This window comes from Pinus tabuliformis, chromosome J (assembly GCF_031772625.1).
Source record: "Pinus tabuliformis cultivar Carrire ecotype Pingquan chromosome J, CPIR1, whole genome shotgun sequence".
Lineage (NCBI taxonomy): Eukaryota > Viridiplantae > Streptophyta > Pinopsida > Pinales > Pinaceae > Pinus > Pinus tabuliformis.
This window is the reverse complement of record NC_142295.1, coordinates 1,636,970,144-1,636,983,588: the sequence shown is the minus strand read 5'-3', so window position 1 is coordinate 1,636,983,588 and position 13,445 is coordinate 1,636,970,144.

The following is a 13,445-nucleotide window of genomic DNA, read 5'->3' as shown; positions in this document are numbered from 1 at the left end:
TTCCTAGATCCATTGAAATACAAATATTTCAATCTGATTAGGTATGTGGATAAGGTCACTTTTTTTTAGTGAATGCGATCATGAGTCAAGATATTGGAAATTCTCGCGCACATAATGAATCCACCTGGATATCTTTTTCGTCTAATAAGTATGATGAGAAGTATAATTCTATTCCTGATCTTATAATAGAAGATCATTAGATAATGGAAAATAACAAACTAAATATAACTTATGTATCTGAGAAGATAAAGGTATAAGGGGTTGATCTATTATGCTCGAGTATACACTTATTCGAGTTCGAGGTGCTTTCTTCATTATCTATTGGTATTACGAGTCGAAACATGGTTAGAGCACTTATGTGTCGCCAATACTGCATACAGTCGATTCAAATTCAGTAGCTTATTCGGATTATCTTAAAATATAGCAGGCCAGGTGTCATGCGGAAAGAGTCAATTTTGCGGACAAAACCGACCTCCCTAGAAGCTAAGGCTTTCTAGTGACAAACAAGACAATCAAGCACTATCTTTCCCTAAATATGCATTTAAAATAAAAGCAACCAGGTGTTCAAGTCTTACCTTTAGTCCAACGCTGTTTGTAGCAGCCAAGCCTCTCCGATCCAGATGAGCTCCTTCTCCTTGAAGCCTGCATTCACTAACAAGCAAACGATTACATAGCACCTGAATAACTCATATAATAAAACATATTCATCATAAAGACCAAGGAGTTTATGAAACAAATTATATATAACAACTTGTTGAGAAAAATGAACTTAATTGTATTAATTGGAAACAAAAGAAACCATTACAACCAGTGCCTTGGTGTTGTGCAGGTCCCTCCCAGGGTCCAGCAAGAGTTCTCCTCTACTTTGATCAGCTCACCCACTTCCAAATGAAGCTAAGAAAGGATTGGAATATCTCCTCTCAAGCTCTATAAGGGAGTCCTAATTTCAGTAGCATCTACCCTTAGGAATGTTCAGCTTTCAACCTCTCCTCCCTCTGGCCCAATGCCTGTATTTATAATGCTTTGGAGGAAGTTAAACAGGTCCACCATCAATGGGATAAGCTCCTCTTTCAAAGGGATAGCTCCCCTCTTCATGGGATAAGTTCCTCTTTCTTTGGGATGCATGAACCATCTGGAGGTGCTCAATCCACGTCAAACCATCTTCTAGAATGCTCTAGAATCGACCGCAAGTAAGTTTTTTGAAGTAAAATTTGCGCCTTTTGACTTTTACAGGAGTACGCACCCACCCTTTTACAGACAGAGCGTACAAGTACGCAGGTATTATATACTTGAGGTGCGTACACGTAGGTAAGAGTAAGAGAAACTGCGTAACCAGAGTTATATTGACTTTTAAAGGCTTTCTCTCTTTTTTTGGAGTTTGACATGAGGAGCAGAGGTATAAGACTTGCCAAGGAGGACAGTATGGTTATTGATGGAGCCATACTGACTGCAAATAGTCATGGTGACAAATTTTAGTGTAACAGATTGCCCCCTAAAGTGCGAGGTCTGTAGTAGATTAGGGTTTTATATCATCTAGGAAGGGTGAAGCACTTTATCATTTCGAGGATTATCTTGTGGAGAGCCCAGTCGGAACCTGCAAATATTCAACACAAAATACATATATGAGATCATATCATCACTGAGGTAGGCATTCCCATACTCAGATCAAAAACTTAACTAACAAACTAACTACTGCTCTGATATAGGAATGATTTCGCAATACATCATAATCATAGACAAATGTAGACACAGTATGGACGCAGCCATCTGTTTATAATTAGTCTACTATATAATGAATACAAAACTCCTCGCAGCCTGGATGGCGGAAACTAGATCTAGGGTCTTCATTTCTGCTTCCCGAAATAGTACGATTCTATCCATGTGAATAAATGAGTTGATGTCGAACATGGTAGAAACCACTTGATTACCAGTCAATGATGTAAACTGTTAACAAGTGTGAGAGAGACCACCAGTGATGTCAATGGATCTCAAAGTACCTAGTACAATCCATGAGATGTGAATGAATGTGTTGATGTCGAACATGTCACAGAATCCCTTGATCGAAGGTCATTGATGTAACCTGTTGTCAAAGGCGATGAATCTGCCATTGAGGCATGCAGATTTCAAGGTACTGATGATTCCTAGATCATCTTTCTAGATAATGTCCTGATGTCGATAGAAAGCGACCCGTTGCAGGAAAGCCCACAACACGAAATCATGGATCAAGTTGAAGAAATGTAGCTGTAAGGACTAACTCAGGGATGGTCAAGATGGATGACAGATATTTTGCAGATGAATGGTTTATTTGCAAGACTCCTCTTGAACGCATAATGACACTACAGATGGTTTGGTGACAATTGTCCCAAAATTAATACCCAGAAACGAGCTGAAGACTTTCAATGTGGTTTGATCAACTGTTAGGCAAAGGATTTCCCAACCCAGGTGAATGAAAAGTGTCGTGTTCAAGAGTGGTGATAAAGTATAACAAATAGGCTCATTTTCCTCTCTTTTCCCCCACCATTTCTAGCAAGTACCTATTTATTTTTTACAAGCTTGAGGAGGATAACATTTGCTTGATTATAAGCTCATCCTTTGGATGAGTCCAACTTAGTTTAGATTCGAACCCTAAGAAGGAGTGGTTCGTTCCTGTTTGTAATTGAACAGGTCCTTTACTGTGAAATTTTAACGAGTCCAGTATAGGAGAACTCGGCGTTTTTCAATTTTAGAGAGTCTGAAAAACTTAAGAAGACTCCAGGGTTGACCTTTTTCGTAAATTTGTGTCTCCCAAGCCTGAAAAAGTATAAAATAATACTTGAGAGAACCGCTTGATCTTTTACAACCAAGGAGTACTTTTCGTTATTAGTGTCACTGATCCGAAAAAATTAAAAAAGTGATCAACGACACGTCGTTTTATAACCAATATCGAATTTGAAACGACAAAAATCCGGCGATCTTTTCATGTTTTTTACGGTCGGAAAAGAGCTGTAAGTGGACCATCTTTTAATTCCGTTTTAACGAGTGTAAAAGAAACGCTCGGCAATCTTTTCATATTTTAGGAGTCAGAAAAGGGCTTAAAGATGACTCTAAGGTTTCACTTTTTCGTAAGTTTTAACGAGTTCGAAAAAATGATAAAAATGTACTCATGGTTTTCACTTTTTCGTAAGTTTTAACGAGTTCGAAAAAGTGATAAAAATGTACTCATATGGCCGACTTTCAATTTAATTTACGAGCAGGAAAAGACGGAAAGAACTCGGCATTTTCATTTGTTTTACGAGAATGAAAAATAGCAAAATAATCTCAGGGTTTTCATGAGTTTAACGAGTCTTGAAAATAACTGAAATTGACTCGAGATAGGTTTCATTTTTACAAAAGATTGAAACAGAGAAAAACTATGCTTCAAAGTAGTTTCATTTTTACACAATCTTGAAACAGAGAGAAAAATGTGCTTGATGCCCCCTAAGCATAACTGCTAGAGCGCATTCCCCCCAGCTTCATTTCATTCAACTAAGTACAATCTGGATGGAATGAAGGTTCATGTACGAGATCATTTGAAAGACTCGACCTAAAACTGTAAGAAAATTATGCAAAACACTAAAATAACTAACCTAAATATACAACTTAACATTTATGAGATCTAGTCAAACTCTCAGCTCAATTAGAGGAGGATTTGTTTCATTTTTTAACGAGCTTGACACAGGAAAAGAACTATGCTCAAATCCGGTTTCATGTTTACGCAAGCTTGAAACAAAAAACTATGCTTGTTATAAGTTCGCATGCCCCCAGAATAATGACGCAAATCGAGGTACATGCCCCCCAAGCTTCATTGCATTCAACTAGGTGGATGAAATGAAGGTTTACTTTCGAATTCTTGGAAAGACTCGAGGGAGTTGTTTCATTTTTTAGTGAGGTTGACACAGGAAAAGAACTATCCTCAAAACCCTTGTTTCATTTTTTAAACGAGCTTGACACAAGATAAGGAACTATGCTCGCTTCTGAGAGGTTGAAAGCTGAACATTCCTAAGGGTAGATGTTGCTGAAATTAGGAATCCCTTATAGTGCTTGAGAGGAGAGATTCCAATCCTTTCTTAGCTTCATTTGGAAGTGGGTGAGCTGATCAAAGTAGAGGAGAACTCTTGCTGGACCCTGGGAGGGACCTGCACAACACCAAGGCACTGGTTGTAATGGTTTCTTTTGTTTCCAATTAATACAATTAAGTTCATTTTTCTCAACAAGTTGTTATATATAATTTGTTTCATAAACTCCTTGGTCTTTATGATGAATATGTTTTATTATATGAGTTATTCAGGTGCTATGTAATCGTTTGTTTGTTAGTGAATGCAGGCTTCAAGGAGAAGGAGCTCATCTGGATCGGAGAGGCTTGGCTGCTACAAACAGCATTGGACTAAAGGTAAGACTTGAACACCTGGTTGCTTTTATTTTAAATGCATATTTAGGGAAAGATAGTGCTTGATTGTCTTGTTTGTCACTAGAAAGCCTTAGCTTCTAGGGAGGTCGGTTTTGTCCACAAAATTGACTCTTTCCGCATGACAAAATGGCGACTCAGCTGGGGATAAGTTCCTCTTTCTTTGGGATGCATGAACCATCTGAAGGTGCTCAATCCACGTCAAACCATCTTCTAGAATGCTCTAGAATCGACCGCAAGTAAGTTTTTTGAAGTAAAACTTGCGCCTTTTGACTTTTACAGGAGTACGCACCCACCCTTTTACAGACAGAGCGTACAAGTATGCAGGTATTATGTACTTGAGGTGCGTACACGCAGGTAAGAGTAAGAGAAACTGCGTAACCAGAGTTATATTGACTTTTAAAGGCTTTCTCTCTTTTTTTGGAGTTTGACATGAGGAGCAAAGGTATAAGACTTGCCAAGGAGGACAGTATGGTTATTGATGGAGCCATACTGACTGCAAATAGTCATGGTGAAAAATTTTAGTGTAACACCAGGGGCATCTTATCGATCTTTTTTATAGCTATTGTAGATGCTGAAACAACTATTTTGTCAACTACTAACACCATATCATATAATCAATTCGTATCGATCAATTTCATTTGTCAAAATGGTGATGAAGTATCGTATATCGGTATATCTATACCTTATCAAAAAATAAGCTATATCTCAGAAGATATATCTATTCTATATGACCAGAATCTATCAAAATATCTATAGTATTACGGTCGATCAAAAACATGATTGATCCATATAAAAATCATTAGGAAAATTACCTGTCATGATTGGACCATATTCGGGGTGATCTAGGGGGATCGAATGATCCAAAAAATATAGATCGGTTCCAAATATAATGGAGATTACAATTATTGATTTGTTTTATATTCATAATATCTCATTATTAGCCATCTTTATTGGGCATATATTAGAAGATTTGGTTATATATGATCTTATCAAATTAAAACTTTTTACTAACTAAAGGATATCCAATGGCACATTCGGTCAAAATTTATGATACATGTATTCGTTGTACCCAATGCGTACAAGCTTGTCGCACAGATGTATTGGAAATGATACCTTGGGAAGGATGTAAAGCTAAGCAAATTGCTTCTACTCCAAGAACAAAAGACTGCGCAGGTTGTAAGCAGTGTGAATCTGCTTGTCCAACATATTTCTTGAGTGTACGTGTTTATTTATGGCATGAGACAACGCGCATTATGGGTCTATTTTACTTATCAGTATGCACAATAAAAAAGGTTAAATCCATTTCATATTCATATTTCTTTTATCCACTGATAAAAACCCATACTTGATCCAAGATCTCAAGTATGGGTTTTTATCAGTGGAGATGCAAAGTATCTTCTACAATGAACGAATTACCTTGGCTCGCTCAACTATAATTGTTGGTTTGCCTATATCTGGGGTTCCTTAGTCCCATTATTTCCCACCCATAGAAGGAGGGAATGATCTAATTCGATGGTATACTCTAGGTATTTGTTTACTCTAACTCCTTTTCATTATATATACATTCCATCCATTACCATTTCCAATTTGATAAATTATTGATCCAATTGAAAGAATAAAGAGTATAACTGGACAGATCTTATTGATTTTCATTAGAGAATGGGAATTTACGGATTTTCTATCAGACCTATTTGACAGGATTTGTTACCATTTTTTCCATTTCAGTTGCTTGGCAAATTACCTAAAATCCTCGATTGTTGCATTTACTGATGTTAGCAATATATAGTAGCCAATTAGGATCATTTTCTCCTCAGTATATTATACCTTTATTTCCTATGCGGGAACTGGAATAAATTTTCGTTCACCCACTTCTATCCATACAGAGGGAGGGAGGGGGGGGGGGGGGGGAGACGTTTCTATTTGGCCACAATACACTGCGAGTAATTCTATCTTTCCGCTAAGCGGAGCTTTAAGTATAGGTCCCTAGAGATCTGATAGACCAACATTAGGTTCAGGAATATTGGATAAGAAATAGTATTCTATTTAGGGTTCTTCATCACTTATACAATGAAATCGCCAATTTTTTCATATACCCGGTTACCCTACATGGGTAAGTGCATTATTATAGTACATGTATGCTTCAGTAGCTGGAGCTCCATTGAAAAAAGGGAATGGGTTAATTCAAACATGGAATTGCTACCTCATACTCATTTTATATTTCTTTTTGTTGTGGTTGGTAATGATAGGAATGGTTCAAATCGTCTATGCAGCTCCAACTTCTCTGGTCAACAGAATTGGAAAAGGAGGATAGTCTTCACTATCCCATATGGTTTTGTAATTTTTGGTTCCACAGCAGATACAGGTCTCAACGGATCCATTTGAAAATGATCTTTCATGAATCAATTGATGCGACATTTTTCTTCTTAGCGGGAACAAGTGACGATAGGATACGTACTCTTCTTCTTGATGAAAGAAATGGTAGGTCTATACCAACTATGTCCAGTAGTTTTGAAATGGCTTCTCTTGCATTGCTAGAAATCAGTGGTTTTGTGGCAGAATCTATGAGATTCTCTTCCCGATAAAAAAAAATCACTGAATATTCTTCGACCTTTCAAATTGAATCATTGTTATTGCAATAGCGACAATTGGAACAATATGAACTCCCATCCACTTGTTGTCTATGTTACATTGAATATTCTATATAAGTTGAAAATGTGACAAACTTTCATTTAACAGATTCTGGACCGAGAGATATTTTCATCTTGATATGTCTCTTTCTACTAATAATAGGTAGGTATTGGTTCTTATCCTGCCTGATCTAGTTCTCTCACTATTCAATTTTATTTTTTATCTTTTGAAATTTTAATGGAATGGAGCAAATGAAGGATTCGTCTTTCTTTTATTTGAATCTAATATAGTTCAAGTTATTTCAAGTAGTGATTCCATCATTCTATAATCACTAGTGGAAATAACTTGTACCAGTTATTGATGTCACTTATCAATCACATAAAAGAACTGGATCGAATCTATCCTTCCTTTTCCTTCTAGGAATTTTGTCCATTTATGGTTCCAACCATCCATAGCTGTGTAACCCTATTCCTAATAGATTGACCCCCAAATAACGGATCCCAACTATAAAAAATCGTAAATAAGCCACAATTGCCAATTCCTCACCCTGCCAACCCTTATTCATTCTAGTATGTAGATAGATTGTGAATATGGTACAAGTAATTAATGCCAAAGTCTCTTTTGGATCCCAGCACCGATAAGATCCCCATGCTTCATTGGCCCATATTGCTCCAAAAAGAGTACCTATGGTTGAAAGAGAAAAACCGAGACCAATCGCACAATAACTCCAATGATCTAATTGTTTAATCAATTGACATTTATGATAATTCGTTGATGAAAAATCAATAGTGTATTGCAAATCACTTTTTTGCTTTTCATGTGAATAAAAATTTTCATTAGGAAGAATGGATCTAGAAAATAAATTGTCCATCGCACCAAAAATAACCCGTCTATTTACTCTGGACATAATCACTAGAAGAGCTATGGATGCTAGGGATCCACATAAAAGGTTGTATAGCTGAACAATATCATACTTACATGCATCATTGACCAATGAGATTGTAGCACGGGTACTAACATTCTGGATCGTTGAATTTCCTTCGGAAGACCTAAAGTAGAAAAACCATGAGTTAACATAGCACTTGGCACGGTGATTGCACCTAACCACCGATCATCTCGACTCCATACTTCTAGAAGTATATGGAACACAGATGAACTCCAGGAAAGGAACATGAATGATTCATACAAATTACTCAACAGTAAATGTCCTGAATAAATCCAATGATTAATTAATAATCCCGTTGTACAAAGAAAAGTAACTATCATGCCCTTTCCTCCCGAACTACTTAGTGCTTCAATTCGATAAACTAAGGTTCCCCAATAAATGAGAGTGACAACCAAAATGAGAGAAAAAGAGATGTGAGCCAATATATGTTCTAAATTTATGAATATCATAATAAAATCATTTATTCATTTTATTCCCAAATGAGATCTATGATGGAAAGATAGGATTGATCCATCACAATGAAAATAGATTGAACATATATTGTTACATAGGAAGAAGTGATTGATGAGATCTTCCTGGAAAAATACCGCCACCCGGATTTGAATCGAGATGCTCTCGCACTGCTTCCTAAGAGCAGCGTGTCTACCAATTTCACCATGGCGGCTTCGTAGGGACCATACTAGCTTATTTACACCATATCTTCAATGTTATGGAACGTGTCTAGTAGAGGGAGTGATCTGTGAATATAATATAAGTCCAAATAAGATCTAAGTTCGAGCATTAACATTTGAATCAATTTTATGTTGGTTGATATTTATAATGGAGCATGGCGCAACTTGGTAGCACACCATCTTGGGGTGATGGAGGTCGTGGGTTTAGATCCCGTTGTTCCGAAAGAGAATGGGAAATAGTCACATGCATTATCGTACAAAGAATATATGTAAATTTTCGCTTATTTCGCTTACGATGGGAAGAATCGGAACAGCTAGATTCCAAACAATAAATGGTTATACCATCACTTTATAATTTTTTTGATTGGATGGTTTGATTATATACATATCTAGAACGAAACTATGTTTCTGATCCATGATCTCCCATATGATTATTATCATGTTAGACTTTCAAATTTTGGGGGAGACATCCAAATATATTTATAGCTCCCAATAATATTACATACAAGCTAATATTACCATATATAAGTTGTTAATGAATGAATTGATCCTATTTTGAGCTACTAATATGTAGAAGGGGGTTTCATCAATAGGATCAAATTGCACTAGATTAGTCAGCTCTTTTTATGTATCTCTGTCACAATGGTTTGGGCATTACGCATTATAAATGGTAGAGATACGAAGAAAGATGATTACTTTTAGTTCTCCTAAAGGATTGAGCACTTCTTTTTATCCAACCATGAAGGAGGGAAAAAAATGGGACCCAATAGGGGGATGAATCATTGGGAGGAGCAGAAATAGAAGAAGAATGAATCAAGATATCTGAAACTATAGTAATTATTCGCCATAAAGCAATAACGTGCATCTATTACGAAATACACGAGAAATTCCATAATGAAATAATATCATCCCCATGCGTGATTCCATAGGTTCTGTGCCTTTATTTATAAATAATAATAAATTAATCCTAGTTTTGGATTGGAATGGATGGATTGGGATGTTGATAAGATTATGCTACATTTCCAGTAGCATAATGGTAATGTTGAAGTTCATTCGGGATCCTTAAAAAAAAAAGGATTAACTCTAATCCCTTTCTAGTGGGAAGGCAGAATGGATAGAAGAATGGTTTATAAATTCCCCATTTATCCAAATTGGTTGAAGGAAAGTACTGTAGTGGAACTAATTAATGACCGTGTCCTTTTTGTACGACCACCCTTGGGAGTACCCGAATAAAATGATTTTGCATCACTATTCTCCAGGGTCCTGGAGGGTGGTGTTGTATATTCGCTCGTGTTGTGCTACGGGTCATCCAAATCAATTGTTGTCAATTTTGATTCGGATGATCCAGAGGAATCATCATTGACTATGCAATAAAAACTTTTCGAATGACCGGTGGAGATAGATTTAGCTAAAGAAAAAGCTTTTATTGCAGCCCGATATGCTTTTCCCTTCCGAACATTTTTACGATTTTTTTTTTTTTTTATCTAGAAGTACGTTTTTTTAGAACTGCCATAAGGAACAATGGGGTTAATTCATATATTGTGATGTGAAAGAAATCTTATGTATTTCATTTATTCATTTCTCTCGTAGATAGATAACTCTGCATATTCTTTATCTAAATATGCTGCAAATTAAATCAATCCATTCTCTCGACAAAAACGTTAAAATAATAATGGAATCTACCAATTTAAATTGAAAGGTTAATTTTCATGATATATTTTCATATATTTTATATGATATATTCATATAACGATCGATCTTCAAATTGATATCTTTCTCATCATTTTCTGAATGAGTTTCGCTCGGTCCTTGATTCTTCGAGATAATCTCATCCTTCTTGTACGTGTTCTTGCCATATCCTAAATTTAAACTAACGGGATCAAAATCCCGATTGTAATATATTTTCAATTGGAAAGATAGTAAAAGATGCGGAAATCTCAACCAATTTTGAATGGAAGGCTTTAAATATTCTTCTGGTGTTTCATTTCCAAGTTCCATAAAGTTATGGATAGGAAAGAGTTTAATCGAATAGAAATTTTTTCTATCAATCATACTACTTTGATGATTGAAGCGATATATGAGGATCGATAATGTAAGTACTACTATACCTTTGACCAAAAAATATGGAAGGGCTTACATTAGGTTTATGGATAATCAGGCTTGAACTGATGACTTCCACCATGTCAAGGTGACACTCTACTGCTGAGTTATATCCCTTCCCTACTCTCATCTGGAAGGAGAACTGACTTATGAATAATAACTTACCAAAGGGTCGAGAGACTCAACACAACTATCCCACTATTTTATCTCGAACAACTTGAAGCCAGACCTTCCTTCTTTTCACACTACTACGAAAAAAAAATTGGAGCCTATTCTGAGTGAATCCTGTCGAAAGTAGTATTTCCTACTTATTCGAATCATAACATATTGTCCCGTAAAATCAGTAATATTTTACCTATCTTGATTAAGCAAGTTTTACATGAACTTGAATCAGCATGTTTGATCTGATCTAGCACTAGTGCGTACCGAAAGCACTCAATATTGTTTGGAAGAACAAGGAGAACAAGATCGAGTCAAGATTATAGAGAGATGATATGGATCAAATTGTTCTTCTTGCACCAAGGAGAAGACCCTATGCAACCGTTAACTAATTTATAGAAATAAAGTGAAATCCTACTGGAAGAGAATTTGTAACTAGCATTGCTATCCTCTCGCTTAGCGAGCAAATATTTACCCCCATGGATGGAAATACATCTTGATCTGGATCGACATAAGAGTACAACTACATTTCCAAAATCCATGTTGTCTATTCAGAACAGGTTGACCCTTTCGTTCTCTCGTGGTACAATCCTCTTCCCGCTGAGCCCTCACTTTCCACCGGTCCATAGAAACAAGATATATGTCTAATGCCATTCATCAATTCATCATATCAGATAAAAAATAACTTTCTTTTCCATATACTCTCCCTGGTATTGGTTTCTATTCGTGTGGACTTACGCAGTCGATCAGATCATATCTCAGATAGATATGGATATATATCTCTCTCAACATAGGTCATCGAAATGATCTTGGACAACCCCAACAAAAGCACGAAAGCCAGGATCTTTCATTAAATTGATTCATGTTCAAATTCGAACAGTGTATAACCACATGGATAAGCTCACATTAACTGATCTGAATGGAAAATGGCATCAACCCATGGTACTCATCCACCCATATTATTCATTGACCCATGGAATTTACCCATGGTATTGTAAATGGCATCTGCCCGTGGTATTCTAAAATCCACCCATGGTATTCATTCACCCATGGAATTGACCCGTGGTATTGTAACTGAAAAATACTATAAGTAACAAGTCACATTTTGTAAAAGAAAAGATTGTCCGCCACAATGTAGCCTTTACAGTTCAGAGGCATGTAGCTGCCACATCTCTTCTCAGAGATAAGCTACCATCGCCCTAGCTGGTTTATTTCCACTTCTGTTTGTAAGCATATTTAAGTATTTTACAGTAATGAAATGAAGTATTATTTCCACTGCATATCTGTCTTTATGGTTATCTCCCTAATTTGCTGCGTTCCTATTTAAATCCGGATCAGTGGGTTTTAATAAAAAGTCTCTTTCTGGTTTTGTTTATTGGGCATTCTCCTCTTTTTCTTCTGGCATTTCAAGTTTTCAAATCTTGGGGGTCTCTCTACCCCAAGATCCATTTCAATCTTTTAGATCTTGGGGGCCTCCTCCCAAGATCTAAAAGAGCGGTCTACTTTTTTCTCTGTTTTTCTTGTTGCTTGTATCAGAGCGGTCTGCTTTTTTCTCTGTTTTTCTTTGCATGTCCCCAACGAGGTCGGGATATAAGGAGTTAGGGCTTGAGATGGTCGAAACTTTGCAAGACCAGCCTCACAAATCTCGACGGCCTCCCATGGTGGATGAGAAGAAAGACGAGGGAGCAGGAGATCCTATCAAAATCTTGCTCGAAGAAGCCCTCGAGCGACAACGGAACGTGATGATGGAAAACTTTGCCCAAATCCTTTAGCGGCTACCTAAAAGTGACGCATCAGCTTCCAGCAGCTACTCTGGAAACACCACACCTTTTAAGGTACAAGTTAATTTTGAAATCCCCATATTCGAGGGTCAGATAGACGCAGATGCCGTAGATTAATGGTTAAATCTACTAGAGGGTTATTTTTCTGTTCATGAATTTTCGAGTCGGGAAAAGATTGTTTTCGCTCTTCTCAAAGCAGCCCCCCACGTGAAGGAATGGTGGGAAACCTACTGCGAGCAGAAGGATGAAACTACAGGCTCGCTATTCTCGGCCGCACCCACCTAGAATTCATTCCAGGATGCCATCAAGGAGCAATACTACCCTGTTGGAAGCTATGAGGACGAATACATAAAGTGGACCACGCTGCGGCAGGGAAGGGATCAAGATGTGCCAGAGTTCACCAATCTTTTCCATACCCTTCGCACGAAGTTGGGTATCAAGGATTCAGAGCAGCATTTGATACTCAAATACCGCGGCTACCTGCACAAGTACATCCAGGAAGAAATGGAATTCCTGAACATCTCATCGCTCGGCATAGCATACCGATATGCCGTCAAGATCGAGCAGAAGTTTAAACAAAAGAAGCGAGACTTTGGATCTGCAAATCCAAAGCAAGGGAAAGGTGCCCCTAAACCACAAAACAAGGGACAAAGCCAAGGCGGGGCAGCCCAAGACAACCCGCCAAAGCTACAAGCAAAGAACAGTGCCGCAAAGCTGAAAAAGGACACGGGAAA